Genomic DNA, 18,125 nt, shown 5'->3' with positions numbered 1-18,125 from the left:
TTAGAAAGTACCTTTGTATAAGCAAGTGATTTTACTTTTTAAGAAAATTAGTGTTACTACAAATAAAATGTGAGTTACACAGTGACCCTATTTTCCATTATCATGTATAAATTGTCCTAGGGTTTTAAACTGAGTGTCTTTGCATCTATATCTTGAAGAAATGAAATATTTTAATGATGGGCAATAATAAAAAATAAAATTACTTTGACTAAACTTAAAAAATTATATTAGAGGAAAAAAGAACATATTGATTTATGCTACTTAAGTTGATTAAATATTCTTTTTATGTTTAAATTTTAAAATAAAAATGAAGTTCTTTACAACCTACCCCCAGAGACCAGCCTTTGTAGACCGGGAGTAGACCGCCCCCTGGTGGTCACACGCACCCCTGCAGCTCCCATGTCTCTCAGCAGGTTTGTGTCTGGGCTCACCTGGACTTGCCCTCACTGTGTGTATCTTGCACAATAATACACGGCTGTGTCCTCAGCTACTGAGTTGCTCAGTTTTAGATAAACTTGGTTCTTGGAGGTATCCCTGGAGATGCTGACTCGGGACTTAAGACTTGGGTTATAGTCTGTGCTTCCATCATGCCGTATAACACCAACCCAATCCAGCCCCTTTTCAGGGGTCTGGCGAACCCAGGTTACACCATAGCTGGTTACAGAGAATCCAGAGACGGAGCAAGTGAGGGACAGCGTCTGCGAGTGCGTCACCAGGCTTGGTCCTGACTCCTGCAGCTGTACCTGGGACCGGACCCCTGGGAACAGACACCCACAGTGAGTCACAGGCTCAGAGGCCCCATACCCACCACCTCTGTCCAGGGTATACTCACATCTGGGAGCTGCCACCAGAAAGAGGAGGAACCAGCGCTGATGCACATTCCTGCCTATGAGGTCCATGATCTCAGACACCGTGTCAGGGAGAGAGGGAGCCTGAGTTGAGGTGAGTGTGGACATGGTTTTAACCCTGGATCCCGAGTGCAGATTTGCATGGGGGGCGGGGGCTTCAGTGGAGAAAGGAGGGGACCCGAGGGAGGCTGGTGTGTGGGCTCCCTGGGAGGAGGTGCTGAGTGTGGCTCAGAGCACTCAGTCCAGTCCCTGGGGCGCTGTGAGAGCCAGGCCTCTTCCTCCAGCACAGGAAACATGCTGAGGAGCTCTCAGGAAACAGGAATTGCTGAGGGGAAACGTCAGGTGGGGAGAGTTCCTGAGCCTCAGGTTCCTGATGACCAAACCCAGCTGTCCTGTAAACAAGCCCCTTCCCCTTCATGTCCCTCAGTGGTGGCTCCTGTTCTCTCTGTCTGTACAATATTTGTGGTAGAAATATGGTTATAGCTAGGTTTATTGTTACAGTGAATTCTGACAGAACTTGGTTCAACCCAACGTCAGTCAAATATTACAGTCGTTTCTTCTCACACTTCCCTTGACTTGGTGCAGCTGATCTTCCAACTCACTGATTCTATGTTCAGCTGTAGTCATTCTAAGGTTGAGGGCACAGACTGAGTTTTTTATTTCATATACGGAATCTTTTATTCATGACATTTCTGCTCTAATTTCTTCCCGTATTTTCTCGATTGTTTCTGTCATGTTACTGGATATCTGTCTGACTGTTTCATTGAGTTTATTGAAAATCTTCTTGAATTCATATCTAAATTCTTTCTTAGAGAGGTCATTTAGGTGATTAGCATCAACTAAGGCTTCTGGCTCTTTTCATCTTCATCCCCACGTGGTGGGGATTTGCGTTGTTTCTTCATGTTGGCGTATAGTTATGGGAACTGAGATGTTACAGTACATTTCTGGGCACGAGTAAACTACCTGCCGCCATGTGAGCGTAGGCCCGCCTAATATTAGGCCACGCCCACTTCTACAAAAACCACGACCACTTCTGAAGAGGCCAGGCCCCACAGAAAGCTGGTGTGTGTGGGAGTAAGAGCTGGGAGGGGAAGAAGACCGGCACAGCGTTGGGGACGAAGAGGAAGAGGCTCAGGGCTGCTTTTGTCCCAGGTTCCTAGAGGATGCCTGGGGTGCTTTTATAGTGAAAGCCAAGTCCCGGGTTTGAATACTGGCGGGCTAACTGACCTGGAGGGGAAGAAGACCTATTCACACTTACCTTGGATGAAAATTTCTTTTCCTGGAGCAGATTTACCCATAACTATTTATTCAGGGTAGTTGTTAGAACATGTATGCTCCCTGATGATGGGTTTATAGCTAGACAAGAAGAGCCTCTGCATGGTGACTTGCCTGGTGTGGTTGGTCTGGTAATAGCACCTGATCCTGCTCTGTCCTGTCTATAACTCATAGATGAGCATGAACCTCAGGAGCCTGTATTGGGTCATCACTGAGGAATCCTGACCCTGTCAAGAGCATAGAAAAAGCTTGTGGAGGACCCTCAGCACACAATCTAATGGGCCTGGAACCTGTTATTAGTGCTGAGACTCACACATTCTACAAGGGCACAAGTGTGCTGTCCCTGAGCAGCATCAGGCATGATCCTCCACCCCCTCCCAAATGCACAGAACCTAGACATAGGCTGTGTCACATATGTGTGCCCCCTAATTCCATGAAGCACCTGACGATTAGGTTCAATCTAAGGGGCCAGAAAATATGCTCTGAAATTTGATGTTTAAAAAGTTGGCATTAACCAGTTTGTCCTTCACGCCCTACCGAGGACACGAGTTGCCTCCCACGAGTGGCTCTCTGGCATTGTCATTGCTCCAGAGGCACAAACACTTAATTCAGAGCCTGGTAGCTTGTGGCAGAAAAGTAAATGGACTACGCGTTAAACTATGGCGCCATGCCTCCCTAGGAGAGAAAGGGTGCCTGTCCTTTCCGCCTTCCCTCCCCCCCACCCACCGCCCCGACAGCAAGGTGGCTGCTTCCTCAGAGCTTATTGGAAAGCCAGGTATGAGCCGGCGGGACAGGACAACTGCAGCCTCATGGGATGGGGGGCCATACTAGTCCATTCTTCATGCCCTATCAAGGTCACGAATTGCCCCCCATGAGCATTTCTCCGGCACGGCCATAGCACCAGATGCACAGAAACCAATCTCGTAATTATCTGGCTCTTGGCAGAAATCCCTCCAGACTTAATTAGTAAAATATCAGAAACCCAATATCATCATATGGTTCTCATAACCAGCTATAGTAAACAAATTATTTTCACAATGCCTTTTCAGCAGTTCTGATTGTTGGGGGGAAAGTCTATACAATAATGGTGCATCTTTGGTCAAAATAATGAATGTAATTAAAGTAGAGAGAGAGAGAGTTAAGTAGAAATCATCTGCCTCACAGGCATCGGGAGGGGTGGGAGGGGAGTACATTGGGGTTCTTGGTGGTGAAAAATAAGTACTGGTGAAGGGAAGGGTGTTTGATCATTGTATGACCGAGGCTTAAACCTCAAAGCTTTGTAACTTTTCCCACAGTGATTCAATTAATAAATATAACAACAAATAAAAAGGTTACCATTAAGGATCAGAAGCAATCTACACACTCATTAGGGTCTACAAAATTCTGCTACGATAGACTCAAAGAGACACAAACACCAACTCAGGCAACAAGAGGATTGAGATGGGTGATGTCACACCTCAGGGACCAGGTGGCTACAGGATACATAACCACTCTCGTGTATGAGCATGTGAGTCTCTGTGTCTGTCCCCAGGTGTCCTGTCCCAGAGCTCCTGCAGGGTTTGGGACAGTGAATCCTCACAGACCGAACCCACCTTTGCTCTCTCAGTATCTCCACAGTCAGCAGTTTCCAGGGAACCTGGGCGCCCAGACCTCAGGAAGGACGCTGGGGTGCCTGGAGAATGTTGGGATTATTTCCTAAAGCTCTGCACCAAGACCAACAGGACACTTTCTTAAAAACTGCTTAAAAATTAGTTATAAATGCCATGAAGTCTGCACATAGATCTTGTTTACAGTACTGGCTCTCTGCAACCCCTGCCATAGAAGAGTATACTGATCAACAATCCCAATGATTGTTGAGATTGTTGAGGATTCAGTAATTCCTCTTTACCACCCTACCCAGCCTCCCACATGCTGCCAGACCATGCATACAGGTTAGACGGGTCAGATAGACCCTGATCCATTGCTGAGGAGTGATCTACTATATCAACATATTGAGCTTGTTTCTCCACACATGGATGTGCGCCTGGAATTTGCTCAATGCCTGACTGTTATAAAGATTTGGAGAGGTGAAGGCATGTTGATAGCATTATGTAAAAAACATAACAGAAGAAAATTAGGGAGCAGCTAAGGAGCAAGTGTCTCTCACCTATCAGAGAACTGAAATAATGTTGCCAAGCTCAAATTAGAAATGTGATAACTCAGATGCTGTTTTAATTTACTACTACAAAGCCAAAGACTTTGGTGACTTTGTCCTCTGTCCTTCATGGTTAGTCTTAAAAGGTTAGACAGGCACTGTAGCATGTTCTGTTTGCACATTATCCTCAACATCCTTGGCCAAGGAAATAGCCTGGAAAGTTTTTTCATTGATTTTTTCAAAAATATGTAGAGCGGAAAAGGTGGACCACACTGTGTGGTGCTCTGGGGTTCTTCTTGACTCTGTGCTCAGAGAATCACTGTTGTGGGGCTCAGGGTTTGTGGGGCCGGGAGAGAGAGGGGGGTAGCAAATGATATCCAGATTGATTAGGCCAAATGCAAGGCAAGACCCTGCCCACTGTACCATCTCTCTGCCCCCAGTTAGGCCATTTATTGAACACAAAATCTGCTCCACTACCCCAGTACCTTGGCTTCAGACACCTGGACCACTGTTTCCTTTAACATGTGGAAGAAGAATTCGATAGCTTAAGAGGAGGACTGGGATATTCTGTGGCCTTAGGGTGATCACACAACCAGTGATCACATTTAAATCATGACACAGTGATGGTAATTACCTACTATATTTTTGCCTGGAGCACAGTCCTGAGAGTTTTCTAATCTTGCCTGATTTAGAATCCTTTAGATAGTCCCAGAATACTCAGGGGACCACTCCAACTTTGGGCTCATTATTAAGGGGAAAGTGCCCCACCAGTTGCCTGGAGGTTAGAAGTTCTCCCTGGCACAGCCCCTTAGCCACTAGGGGACTCGACCTGTAGAGAGTTCCTCAGGCCCCAGCTTCTCTGACATTTCTAGGTATAACATAGATTAATTGGCTTGATTTGCCACTGTCCAATGGCTCGAGACTTGGGATAGAGGCAGCTCTGGTGTCAGCAATACCTTGCCTCTGCCTTAGAGCATCAAGGTCAGCGCTCCAGCTTTTCCAGTCATAACAATCCCCTGCTTCTCTCTGCCACCTGCTCCTTATTGCACACAGGCATTCTCCCTCAGCCCCTATGGACCATTGCTCTCCTAATAATAAACTGTCATATTACTAAGGGTCTAGGTCCCATGTGGACTGCTATGTCTCAGTCATGCTGCACTCATAAATCTTTGAGCATCTACTGCCCAAGACAGACAGACCATCTACTTGTTCCCAGAGTCCCTGTAGTTAAGAGGTAACTGCATTCAGGGAGACAGGGTCCAAGTACTTGATCAATGGCCTCTACATGAGGGACGTTTCCCCATCCCAAGGAGATGCTCCTCACTTCATGCTGAACCTCATCAGGAAAGACAGAGCATGGACAAACTATCTGAGATTTTTGAGCTCAACACCTTTGAGAGGAGAGGATTTTCCTGAGAACATGCCCCCAGTGTCAGCCAAAACATTTCATTTCTTCCTGTCATTTCAAATGTGAGCTGAGGGTCCCCTGCCTACATGTTGAACACAGGAGCCTGTGTGCCTTGGGCCTCCCCACAACAGGAAACTGAAAGTCTCTTCCAGGGACTGAGTGAGGGGACCTGAGGTTCTTGTCTGTCCCAAGACACAGGTGAATGGTTAGACCTGGGTCAGGCTAGGAGACTCCCCCCAACGTCTGCTCACCAGGGAGCATTTCCTGTCCCAGTGCCCTTTCTGTGTGCAGCTGGGACAACCATTCTGTGCCCCTGGCACTTTATGCGGGGCCTGGGAGATTGAACAGGTTCAAGTCTTGGAGATCAGGGAATAGGATGCTGTAAGGATTCAGAGATTTAAATCAAGGTTAAAGGCTTTCCCCAAAAACAACGGTGAGGATCAATTCTCCTATTGTGCTACTCTTAGCCCTTGTTGCTACCTTGCTGTGGATTCTTTAAGCCCCATATTATGAGACACCTACCTCTGCACGTGAAAGCCAACAGACTCAGCCCCAAGGAGGCGTTTGGATGCAATTATGCTGACTAAAAGAAGTCAGGGACTGAGTGAGGAAAACTGAGGTTCTTGTCTGTGGCTCTTTGGCCTTGCCCATTTTGATGCCAGGGTAGCTCACAGCTTGCCCTGGGTTCATTAAGTCCCTCATCGGGACCCTGCTTTTGGGGTGCTAAGAACTAAGGGCAACTGAGTCAAGACAGCAGATGCCCATGAGTAAATATTATTTGGAGACAATCAACTCCCAAGTTACAAAGCATAATATTAACTGTCTTCCTGTGTCCATACAGAAGGGACATTGCTTTAAAGTAAACTATTCAAAAGACATAAGGAGAGGAGAAAGGCAATATTAACTTATTATACAATTTCAGTGCCCTGGGATAGGTGTGACCTGATAAACCTAAGCTACCTGAGAAAGGACAAAACAGTGTTATCCTACAGCCCATCATATAGTCATGCTGTCTGAAACTTCCCAGTGGACACTAATATGAGACATATATATGTGCATATATATATACACACATATATACATACATTTCTGTTTTCCACTCATCTAATCTTCACATATGTGCATGGATATATATCCATGTATATATGTCCTCGATATCAATTGAGAAAAAGTGATAAATTGTAATTATTTTTTCCCAGATTGCAACCATGCACAAAATTAATGTTTACTCAATACCAAATATTTCCCAGGAATATTTGTCAATTGATGAGATCAGACCCCAGGTAAACTCATCTGTGATATATGACCCTGGTGTGGAGGGAGCAGCCCATGATACCTCGCTCTAGGTCCTTTCTGCTGGTCCATGCTACTGTCAGCTCTCCTGGGCACACCCCAAGCCTTGTGTCTGTCCTTCGGTAATGAACTTCCCCTGAACTGGACTGAGACACCCCCCACATCAGGACTTCACAGACCCTGACCCTGACCATTTCCTTACCACCACGTGATAGGAGAAGTGTGACCTTGGTCCCTTTCATCTGGGGTCATTTCTTCCACTGGCTCTTGTGAAATGGCAGGATTCCAGCTCAGGAATAAAGAGATGTGAAGATGTACAAAGAGGCAGGGCTGCACAAAAACTCCAGAAAGGGCTCTGACCAACACCAGAATTTCATCTCAGAGAAAGGAATATTTTGCAGATACAGAATTTAAAACAAAATGTGAAATAATGGAAGTCTTCCATGTGTATACCTACAGTTCAGGAACCTGCAATAACCCCAGCTCAAACTTCCATGTAATTCCTCCTGTACCATCTGGGGCGCTCCACACAAAATCCTAGAACAAAATATGACTGACACCAGGTGTTCTAGAGAGAAGCCATCTTCCTCTTGGCTGTTGCTGAAGGACAGAGAGCGATATGGAGCCTTTCCCTCAGATGAAGCCTGGCCATGTGAGCCCCATGCTGTGTCTCAGACCCTGACTCTCCAAGGAGGAAGTCGGGAGGATCAGCGTCCCTGTCATCTCCTCACCCAGCACAGCTGCCTCCTCCTCAGTTTTCTGACACATTCAAGATGTGGTTGTTACACTGTTTCTCTTGCACAGTAATACACGGCCATGTCCTCAGTGCTCAGCCTGCTCAGTTCCATGTAGGCTGTGTCCTTGGACATGTCTTCAGTGAATGTAACTCTTCGCTGGAACTTTGGTGCATAGTTTGTATCATCATTGTAAGGGTATATGTATTGGATGGGTCCACTCAAGTCCTTGTCCCAGAGCCTGCCGCACCCAGTGCATATAGTTACTGGTGAAGGTGTATCCGGATGCCTTGCAGGAGATCTTCACTGATGTCCCAAGTTTTCCCACCTCAGCCCCTGACTGCACCAGCTGTACCTGGGAGTTCACGCCTGTGGACAGCAGACAGGAGTGGGTGGACTCCACTTGACTGACACGGTTCCCTCAGCCCAAGGCTTGGGGATGCTACCCGCAGCCACTGCCACCAGGAAGATAATTCTCCAGGTCCAGTCCATCGTGAGGACCGTGCACCCAAGGGCTTCTGAAGGTGTGGGTGTGCCTGCTGTGTGATGTTGTCAGGACACAGAAACAACTGTATTTAACTCAGTGTCCCTCGTGTAACTTGCATACTCATGAGGAGCTAGAATTTATAGCTGAAGGCCTGGTCCAACCTGGAGGCCACCGGGTCCATCCTCAAGGGTAGTGAAGAGGCCCACGTTATGATCCTTGTTTGAGGAGATGAGATCCTGCCCTGTCCCAGGACTCTGTGCACACAGGGCTCTCCCTCCGGAGGGCCAAGCCATATCAGGACCTTCCCCTCATGGCCCCCAACATCTGTATGGCCTGGACACATCTGGACACACCTGGGCTCTGAGGTTATTTCTGGGATCCTGTAACTCCCCAAGGGATACTACAATGAGACTACAAACCCATCCCAATGCACCAGTGGTTTCCATTGGAGATATTAAGAAGTCCAGAAACACCACCTGCATACAGGTTTTACTGCCTTATCAATATGATAAAGGATATATATGCACAGTTTTGCCTTCTGTGTTATATACTTATATTAATTTTGGTTTACTTGAGAAAGCAAAATTTAGTTATATTGTAGAAGAAAATACAGTTTCTGAGGAGATTTCTGCATCTCTACCCCCATTTCCCCAAACTTTGCAGTTCTTCTAGCCTGCAACTCGGTGCTTTTGGGACTTGGCGACCCCTGCAGCTAGGTCTCCAGCCTGCAGGGAGAGCCTCTGGGCTCTCAGGGGCTTTAACCTCTCGGGGTCTCTAACCACAGGATTGAATCCTGGGACTTCACTTCAGAAGCTTTGCTCAGGAGTCATTTTTTTATTGTCCTTATTTTGGGGGGTTGGAGCCACACTTGGCAGTTCTGAGGGCTTACTCCTGGCTCTGTACTCAGGAATCCCTGAGGTGGATGCATCCTAGGGAAATATTGGCAAATAGAATAATTTTTATATATGTATATAATATATATTATGTATATAACTTAAAACATGACACTGAGTGTTCTTTGCTGAGATTATATAAAACAAACAAAACAAAACAAACACTGTCCTCCCATTGTTAATTGATTTGTTCAAGCGGGCCCAGTAATGTCTCCATTTTGAGACTTGTTACTGTGTTTGGCATACTGAATACGTCACAGGTAGCTTGCCAGGCTTTGACATGTGGGCGAGATACTCTCGGTAGCTTGCCGGGCTTTCCCAGTGGGGTGGAGGAATCAAACCCGGCTTGGCCAGGCTGGCTGTGCCAAGGCAAACGCCCTACTGCTGTGCTATCGCTCCAGCCCAAAAGTGATACAATAAATCACTGTATCACTGTCATCCCATTGGACATCAAATTACTCGAGCAGGCACCAGTAACGTCCCTATTCCTACCAGCCCTGAGATTTTAGCAGCTGGGTGCCTTGGGGTGGGCAGGGCTCTCACCCAACCTCAGCCTGGTGCAAGATCCGGTGGTATGGTTCTGGGAGCCTTCTTTATGGAAATTATATGGTGCTGGCAGGGTGTGGCTTATGGGTGTGATCTCTGAGTCACCGGACCTCCACTGCTCAACCACTGCCACACTCCAGGCCACTTTCCGGACGCCCAAGCAGATCCTCACAGAAGAATGAAGTCCCACGGAACCCAGATAATGAGGAAATTTGTGACCTTGGACTCTGGACTCAACAGGACCCAGAACAGATAACCTCTGCCTGCTTCCCCCAGTCTTCGGTGACTCGGGGATACAATAAACAATTTACTCAAATAAAAATAGAAAAAAAGTCAAACAAAGGAGGATTTAAATCTTAAAATAAAGACTTTAATATAAAAAATATGTTAAATTTGCTAACTTAAATGAAAAAAATTTAAAAAACAGTCTTGAGTCTAACACAGCTGCCGACGACTTTATTACATAGTAGTCTTAGTGGAACAAGTACAAGTAAATATGATGAATAGGATAAAATTAATAAAAGTTTCTTCACATATGACTTGAACTCTGTCTTTTCAGTGATACAGAATAGTATTATTTAAAGAAATTTACTTAGAGAAATGCCATGGGAAAGAAAGAGAGAGCCATGTTCATGAGAGAACATGGACTTCTCCAAATGGGAAAAATCCTTGAGTTCTAATTTCTGGTCAGACATGCTAGAAGTCTGGAAACTTCTTTCCACCTAACATAAGTGAAAACCTGAACAAGTGAAACTCAGAGATTCACTTTCTGTCTCTCTGTGAATAGTAGAAAAAGAAAGATGGAGAGATAAGTAAAATAGTATTATCTAAATAAATTTACTTAAAGAAATGCAAGGAAGGTGAGAGAGATGGGGGAGAGAGAGAAAGGGAGAGAGAGACAGAGAGAGAGATGGCACAGGATTGTGACAGGAAGAACAGTCCAAACACAGCACCTGATCATCATCACGTTAGCTATCATTTTCTTTTATTGATCTCTAAGGATCTTGTATGGGTTCTTTCTTTCTTTCTCTCTCTTTCTTTCTCTCTCTCTCTCGCTCATTCTCTCTGGTCTATAGATTATAATACAGACACTGAAAGGTTATCATGTATGTCCCTTTTCCTACTTTCATCTTGTCTAAAGTGATCATATCTATCTATTCCTGTCATAAAGGTCCTTCTCTGTCCTTCACCACCCACACACATGAACCAAGCTTCCAACCCTTGACTGGTCATTAAGGCCCCTGCGTTTCCTGGCACTGAATATTAATCTCTTAGAAAAGTATAAATCCCATGGAAGAGTGCAATTATTCTGTATCATCCTTTTCTTTCTGACTCATTTCACTCAGCCTGAAATCTCCGTGTCCATCCATTTATAAGCGAATTTCATGATTTCACTTTTCCTGGTGGCTGCATAGTATCCCATTGTGTAGATGTACTATATTTCATCTAGTTGCCTGTTCTCAGACACTCTAGTTGTTTCATAGTTTGCTATTGTTAATGCAATATTGTGATACAGTAAACATAGGCTTGCAAATATATTTTGAAATTAGTGTTTTGGATCCTTTGGGTTCGATACAACAGTGAAATTTCTTGGTCATATGGAAGGTCAGGAACTAGTCCGTTTCTCATGAACATTGTCTTCATGAGATTCAGCTGCACTCCGACCTTTCCACACTCACAGTCAAAGTCGGCCAGCATTCGTGTCACTTGGCTAATGATTGGTGTTAAAAAACGGACTAGTTCCTGACATTCCATTTGCTCTCAATGGAACAAACATCTACGAATGCAGCAGTCATCTGTACCTAGGTTGATAACTCAACATGAGGAACAACCTGGCACCTGAGCTGCACAGGATGTAGGAAGTGGTGTGTAACGCCTTCAAGAGCGTCGAAGAAATAGCTAAGAGGACGAAGAAACTAGGGCTCCGGCCACATATCTTCGACTCCACCATTCTTCCTGCACTAACATATGCCTGAAAGATCCGGGCCCTATGCAAACAGTATGAGGACACTATTCGGTTCTCCCAAAGAAGAATCGAAAGAGCTATGCTTGGAATATCATGCTTCACTCAAGTGAGAGAAGGAATCCAGAGTTCTGACCTCTGTCAGTGATCGATAATCAGGGATGCAGTCTCGTTTGCCAAGTCATCGAAAATCAGATGGGCTGGACACATATAGTATAGTATATACACATATAGACTACCACTATACTAGAGCTGTTACTGACTAGATTCCACAGCCGTCAAAAGAATGTGTGGCCACCCACCTACAAGATGGTCAGATTTCTTCTTCAAGACCCTGAATGAATGATTTGAGGTTCTTTGTGTACCTGGAGTGAGCAGATGCCATTGGGCTACACTAACCCACAACAGTGATGAATGGAGATGTTACTCGCACCCACTCAAGCAAATAGATGAGTAATGGGATGTCAAGTGATCAAGTGATGGAAGGTCAATTTTACATATTTTGGGCAGTATCCAAGATTTTTCCAAAGAGATCTATCCCGTGGATACTGCCACCAGCAGAGAATAAGAATTGCATTTCCCCCACATCTATGCCAATACAGAATGTTTTGGTTCTTTGTGATGTGTGCCCTTATCCCTGGTATGAGGTTTTATATCATTATTATTTTAATTTGCATTTCTATGGTAAGAGATGTGGAGAGTTTTTCCATTAAATTCTCTGTTCAAAGTCTACTTTAAGGATATTTCTGTTTAATACCCCCATTTTATATAAAGTTTACTTTTTCTTGTTAACTTTTACAAGTGTTTTGTATGTTTTATTAATCCTACATCAAATGAGGGGTTGACAGATATTTTCCACCAGCTTTTTGGTTGTTTTTTAAGACCAGTGGGGTTCTCCGGAGCTATATAGAGAGGGTCTAGGGTCTGTATCATTCTGATAATCATTTCATTTACACTCATTGTAGTTGAATGAGCCTTTAAATGGGCCATTTAAAAAAAAAGAGAGACTGACAATACAAAGAGCATGAAATACGAGAACAATTGGCTTCATTTTGATCCCAAAATAATTAGGTAAAGTGAAGGAAATTGAAACAAAAAGACAGAGAACATGTGTTTGAACTCAGCCGAGAATAGCTGCTTGTTGGCAACATAAAAAGCTTCACATGGGCTGACCACAATTACAAACACAAAGTCACCTTCAATGTTGGGTGCACAAACTACCGAGAGAGTAAGTGAGTCCTCAAGTGGAATTGTGATCAATGTGAGTGGATCATTGCAGGTTCAGAGTCAGGACACACCTCATGTGTCTTCACAGTAGGACCTCACTCAGCCTCTTTGCAGACAGTGAAGTGCTAGGATGTGGTTCTTACTTCCACAAGCACAAGGAAAAACAAGTGACTCTGGACTCACTCCCCACTGCCTTCTCAGAGAGTCATCAGGACTCAGCACTTCCCCTTCATACTAAGATGAGCCTTGGGTACTTTATGTGTCTCCTGGAAACTCAAAAGTATTAACTAGTGGAGATGATCAAAATCGTGTTCATGGCAGCACCAAGTACAGTAACCATATGCACACACAACACACAACCACAGCGATCAGTTGTCTCTCTGTTTCCTCATTCAGCTGTGGAGTCCGTTCTTTCTCTCCTTCAGTTCTGTTTGAAGGACAGTGATCATTGTTTCCTTCCTTTTCTCCATGAGATTCCTGAGTCTCCCTGTAAATGTTTTCTTCATCAGGTCATAGAGCACTGAGAGGATTGTTGCTGTCCACACACCCACAGAGCATCGGATGTTCTGATGTTCTTACCTGGCGTCAGTCGCATTCATTAAAATAATAGAATTATTTTTAATTATTCCTAGTGTTCCATGGGAGCTAAGCGTGTAAGTGCCCGGTGGTCTGGGCATTGATTGGATGAAGTTCGTCACTCTATTCTGCTAGGGCTGTGATTCTTTTAACTTCTGGCAGCCACAAAGCCTGTGGTGTTTTATCAGTGGGTCTGGGAGGGCCAGAGGTCAGTTGACAGGAATAACTGTGGATTCTGGTGCTGACAGGATCTTAGGAGGCCTGCGACATCTCCTGGGGAATATCTTTCAATAATGTATATCCCTCTACTGGGACTGGTGGTGGTGGAGAATGGGCACTGGTGGAGGGATGGGTATTCGATAATTGTATAACTAAAACCCAAGCACAAAAATTTGTCAGTCTACAACTGTACCTCATGATGTTTCACTAATAAGGTAAAGGTAAAGGTAAGGTAAAGGCCCTCCCGTTGTTCATCGATTTGCTCGAGCGGGCCCAGTAACGTCTCCATTGGAGACTTTGTTGTTACTGTGGCTGGCATATCAAATACATCACGGGGAGCTTGCCAGGCTCTGCTGTGCGGGCGAGATACTCTCAGTAGCTTGCCAGGCTCTCTGAGAGGGGTGGAGGAATCGAACTCGGGTCAGCCATGTTGACTGCATGCAAGGCAAACACCCTACCGCTGTGCTATCGTTCCAGAATAATAATATCTATCCCTCTCTGAGAGCCTGGCAAGCTACCAAGAGTATTTTGCCCGCACGGCAGAGCCTCACAAGCTATCCGTTGTGTATTAGATATGCCAAAATCAGTAATTACAATGGGTCTCATTCCCCTGACCCTGAAGGCGTCACCAATATGGCAGCATTGAGAAAGATGAGAAAGGAGAAGCTGATAAAATCTCAAGGCCGAACTAGACTACCACAATGAAGGAAGACAAAAATGATCATCTGTACTTTCAATGCACGTACACTAGCATCAGATGCATCCATCGAGGACCTGATGGTACAAGCGCAAAAGATCAAGTACGACATGGTTGGTCTGACTGAGACAAGAAGACACCAATCTCATCACGCCATTTTCAACACTGAAGAAGAATTGTTCCTCAGAACATGCGATAAAAGAGGTTTTGGAGGTGTTAGTGTCCTTGTCAACACGAACTTGGCCATGAGCATTGATTCATTCGAATGCCTAACAACCCGAATTGAACGTTTACATTTGAATAGATGTGGCTCACTACCGGCAGTTTCTATCTTCATTGTCTATCCTCCAACAACCAATTATGATGAAGGAGATATTGAGAAGTTCTACATGGAGGTGGAGAATTTCTATAAAGAAGACCACACCTTCTACAAGATCATTGTGGGTGATTTTAATGCCAAGATAGGACCGAGAAGATCAGCAGAAGAACTCCACATCGGGACCCATGGCCTAGAATGGAACAAACAGGGTGAGAGACTCTCTGAGTTCATCATGTCTACCAAGACTATCCATGGTAACTCACAGTTCCAGAAGGCAGAATCTAAACGTTGGACATGGGAGTCTCCCGGTGCAGGTTCCACAACAAAATAGACCACATCATATTCAATCTACGGTTTTGTCTGACCAATATCGCTGTTGTCCCAAAATTCCAAACAGGATCGAAAGTGTTCTTCGTGCAAAATACTACTTCACAGAGTGGGGAGAAAGGGTTGCAAAGTTTAAGAAGAGAACTCCCAGAACGTCCACGAACTGGGAGCTCTTTGCCACTTTTGCTGCAACATGGGAAGATGCCATTGTTGACAACATTGACAAGGAATATGATAGACTGGTTCAGCACCTCCATGATTGTGTGAGGAATGCCAAGAGAGAGATAGCCACAAAAAAATGCCTGTCTTCGAAAACTCTTGAGCTTATTCGCCAATGTGGTTTGGCGCATGCCTCAGGCAACTGCAAGCGAATGTTCAAATATCCTGCCCACATACCAAATTCCACAGGATGGATATGTCGTTCCCAACGTTCTCACTTCCGAAATCCGACATGCCATTTCACCAGTAAAGAAACAAAAAGGAACAATAAAAATTAGAATTTAATCCATATCTCACGCCAGATACAGAGTTTAATTTCAGGTGGACTCATGGTCCAGCTTTGAGAGCAGGATCCTTAAAATACACAGAGGAAAATCTCAGCCAGTCTCTCCGTGACACTGATTTTAGAGAGCTAATCTATAGTTCCACTCCATTGGCAGAGTCAAGAGAAACTAAAATAAATAAACATGGGATTAAATTAATTAAAATATTTTAATAAACAGTGTAAACAACATTAAAATTAAAGTACCATACTGACTTTGAAAAAACGTGTACCCACTGAACAACAGATCCAACTTAATATCTAAAAATTCATTGCACTCACCAAGAGCAATATAAGAAAAAATCACTCACCAGAAAGTGGTATGGCAAATAAACAGATATTTTTGTAGGCTTATGAAAAGATGTTTATTCAATGCTTACTATGAGCGAGATGTCAACTTGAAGGTAAATGAACACATCTCCCCCCAGTGACAATTGCTTACATCAAAAGTACTGGAATTAACCAGTGTTGGGACATTGTCAAAGGAAACACTCTTTTTATGTTTCTGGGAATCTATCTATGGAAAACACTAAGAGAATTCCCTAAAAAGTAAAAATAGTACTTCCAAGTTACAAGTGTTTGTATTTTTGGTACCTTTTCCCATGCATGAAAACAGTCATTTGAGAAAATATATGTAAACGTATGTCAGTTGTAGCCATGGTATGGGAACAATCCTAATGCTTAATGAGAGTTTCGTGGATAAGAAGTTGTGGTGTATATACACAATGGGATACTGTGTGGTTATAAGAAAAGACAAAACATCAAAGTTTTCTGCACCATGGATGGAATTAGGGGATATCAGAATAAGTAAAGTTTGTCAGAGGAAGAAATCCAGACAATCTCATTTATCCATGGTACACAAAGAACAGAGTGTCAGGATGGATAGGATCTAATCATAACGACCCCTGCATCCTAACTACACTCTGGGGGTCCCGAGAGGAGTTCGGTGGGGGCTCAGATCACTTTTAAGAAGAGGCCGAGGACAGGGACCACAGCAGAGTGTGGGGGTCTGTGGGAATTTGGTATTGGGAGAAGCACAGGGTGTTTGGGACTGACAAGCATCAACTCTCAGACTATTGTCATTGTGTTTCCTCAGTGACAATAATGAAGGTAAGGGGGAAAATCCTCCTTTTGTGAACAAACGAGCGATCTTTATAGGAAGGAAAACTGACCACATCTGACCTAAAGGAATAGAACAGTCTCTAGTGCACTGTGAGACTAGAAGAAGAATAAACAGATTTGTACTAGACAGGGAAATAATAACCTAAATTTTTATACTTGATTTACTAAATATAGCTTACATATTGTAATAAAAAATAAAATGATCTCCCAAAATAGGGAAAAAGAATTACAAGAAAATAAGAAGAAAAAAAAAAAAAACCGACCCATATACAGCCCCTCTCGCGCTGCCTATGGGCACAGCCCTGGAGTCACAGCAGCAGCGCGCCCCCTGGAGGTCACACGCACCCCTGCAGTTCCCCTGTCTCCCTCAGCAGGTTTCTGTCTTGGTTCACAGGGACTTACCCTTACTGTGTGAATCTTGCACAAAAATACACACCTGTGTCCTCAATCACTGAGTTGCTCAGTTTTAGGTAAACTTGGTTCTTGGAGGTGTCCCTGAAGATGGTGACTCGGGACTGAAGACTTGGGTCATATTCTGTAAACATATCCTGTAAACATATATAATACCAATCCAACCCAGTCCCTTTCCTGGTTGCTGGAGGACCCAGATCACACCATAGTCGGTTAGAGACAATCCAGAGATGGAGCAGGTGAGGGACAGTGTCTGCGAGGGCATCACCAGGCTTGGTCCCAATTCCTGCAGCTGTACCTGGACAGGACATCTGGGGACAGAGACCCACACTGAGTCAAGGACTCAGAAGCCCCATGCCCACCTTGGAACCTCTGTCCAGGGGATGCGGTCTCTGCCACCAGAAAGAGGAGGAACCAGTGCTAATGCACATTCCTGTCCATGAGGTCCATGGTCTCAGAAACCATGTCAGGGGTGAGGGAGCCTATGTTGGGGTGAGTGTGAACGTGGTTTGAACCCTGGATCCCAAGTGCATATTTTCATGGAGGAACCTCTGTAGAGAAAGGAGGGGACCTGGGGGAGGGTGGTGTGTGGACTCTCTAGGAGGAGGTGCTGACTGTGACTCAGAGCACTCAGGCCTGTCCCTGGGGCCCTGTCAGAGCCGGGCATCTTCCTCCAGCACAGGAAACGTGCTGAGGAGCTCTCAGGAAACAGGAATTGCTGAGGGGGAACCGGCAGCTGAGGAGGAGAGTCCTCGTGTCTCAGGTCCCTAATGAGGAAACCCAGCCCCCCACAGCCTCTTGGGCCCTGCCTCTCCATGGACCCTGGTGGGACCACTGTTTGTGCAAATCCTGGGCCCATCATACTGTGTCATTGTCCCATTGAATTTTCACTTGTCTGGATTCAGTCCACGTCAATCAAATATGGTTGGGCTAGTGGGGTAACAGACACTTGGTAACCATGGTGTGCACTAACTGTACACTGATCCCATAAACTTTGACACTTTCAAATTCTATTACCTATGTTATAACTAACTTAAAAAATTGTTAGAAATGCCATAAAGTCTGCACATAGATCTTGTTTCCAGCACTGGCTCTGTGCAACCAT

The sequence above is a fragment of the Sorex fumeus genome, unplaced genomic scaffold (assembly GCF_029834395.1).
Source record: "Sorex fumeus unplaced genomic scaffold, SorFum_2.1 ptg000167l, whole genome shotgun sequence".
In the NCBI taxonomy this organism is placed as follows: Eukaryota; Metazoa; Chordata; class Mammalia; order Eulipotyphla; family Soricidae; genus Sorex; species Sorex fumeus.
Note: the sequence above shows the minus strand (reverse complement) of the source record.